At 37.7% G+C, this 1,902-nt stretch overlaps 1 pseudogene; it reads left to right on the top strand.

Annotated features, from left to right (window-relative positions):
• Nucleotides 1–440: 440 nt before the first annotated feature.
• Nucleotides 441–1,311, top strand: LOC101957791 (glyceraldehyde-3-phosphate dehydrogenase pseudogene; annotated as a pseudogene).
• Nucleotides 1,312–1,902: the final 591 nt, after the last annotated feature.

The raw sequence follows: 1,902 nt of genomic DNA, 5'->3' as shown, positions 1-1,902 counted from the left end.
CAAATTTTGAGGATCTAAGGTAAAACATTAGTAGTGACAGTTTTATTAATTAATTTAATATTGATAACCATTATGCAATATATGCATGCATTAAATCATCATGTTGTACAACTTGAATATATACCATTTTATTTGTTATTTAAATATTTAAAAATGAAAACAACTGGGGGCTGGGGATGTGGCTCAGTGGTAGAGTGGTCACCTAGCATGAACGAGGCACTGGGTTCAATCCTCAGCACCAAATAAATGTAAAAATAAAGATATTGTGTCCACCTAAAACTAAAAAATAAATATTAAAAAAATAAAAACAATTGTTCCTCTCTGTTTCATACATAGATGCATCTTTCCTTGCAGTACCAGCTGTGTCTCCAAACTTGAGATACAATGGTGAAGTTCAGAGTAAATGAATTTGTGACTAACCACTAAATTTCAACTCTGGAAAAGTGGTTATTATTGACATCAATGACTCCTTCATTGACTTTAACTGTATGATGTAAATGTTCCAGTTCAATTCCATCCATGACAAGTTCAAAGCTGAAAACACAAACCTTGTCATCAACAGGAAGCCCATATCTATGCTCCAAAGGGCAAAACCCCAGTCCGTCAGTGGGGCTAAGCTGGTGATGGATACATTGTGGAGTCCACAGGTGTCTTCACTACCATGGAGAAGGCTGGGGTTCACTTGAAGGGTGAAACCAAAAAAGTTATCATCTCTGCCTTTTCTGCTGACACTCCATGTTTGCGATGGGTATAAACTCTGAGAAGTATTCCAACTTCCTCAATTTGGTCAGCAATACTTCCTGTACCATGAATTGCTTAGTTCTAGCTGAAGTCATCCATGACAAATTTGGTATCATGAATGGACTCATAACTACAATTTCAAGCAACCATGGCTAACCAAATGACTGCGTGTGGCCCCTCTGGGAAATTGTGGTGTGATGACCATTGGGATGCCTATAACATTATCCCTGCATGCACTGGCATTGCCAAGGCTATGGGAGAGAGTGTCTCTGAATGAAAGGCTCACTGGCATGATTGTCTGTCTCCCCAAATAATTGTGTTCTCATGAATATGATCTGGAGAAAGTTGCTAGATATGACATTGAGAATATAGTGAAACAGTCCTGGAGGGTCCTCTAAATGCTATCTTGGGCTATGTGGAGGACAAGATTGTTTCCTAGAACCTGAACAGTGACACGCTTCCTTTAATTTTGAGGCTGGCATTGTTCTCAATGGCCATCTTGTCAAGCTCATTTCCTGATATGATAATGAATTTTTCCACAGCAACAGGGTGGTGAGCCTCAAGGAATAAGATCCTGAGGAATAAGACCATTAGCAGTAGAGATCTTCAGCTGCTGGGAGTCCTGCTCCAATTCAGTTGCCCAACACACTGAGAATTCTCCTCATAGCCTCCATCCCAGACCCTCTTAAGAAGCAGAGGTGTGTCTTAGGAAGCCCTACTTTTTCATGTAGCTTATAAAATCCGCTGTACCCAGAACCTGTATACATACATGATCTAAACCTAAATATAACATAGAGAACAATTAAACTTCTAGATGAAAATATAAAGAAAAGACAAATTTCTGAAATCAATGTGGTTAGGTGGTAGTACTTGATTTAATTATAAAGGATATATATACACACACACACACAAAAAAAAAAAAACCAGTTTAGTTTTATAGTGCTGAACTATGTCTTTTCAGACCACCACATTCATAATATATGTGGGCTTGGCTAAATTTTGCAGACTCCACAAAAAGCAGCAGAGAATTTCTGTAAATATAACACTCAAATAATTACTTCGTGTACAGTATACATGTCATTACATTCATTTGCCATTTTCATGGTGGCTTGTCTTTTCTACATTTTATTATTCATTTATGATAGCTATTATAGGCCTTTC

The sequence above is a fragment of the Ictidomys tridecemlineatus genome, chromosome 6, assembly GCF_052094955.1.
Source record: "Ictidomys tridecemlineatus isolate mIctTri1 chromosome 6, mIctTri1.hap1, whole genome shotgun sequence".
Lineage (NCBI taxonomy): Eukaryota > Metazoa > Chordata > Mammalia > Rodentia > Sciuridae > Ictidomys > Ictidomys tridecemlineatus.
This window is presented reverse-complemented; position numbering and strand designations above follow the sequence as displayed.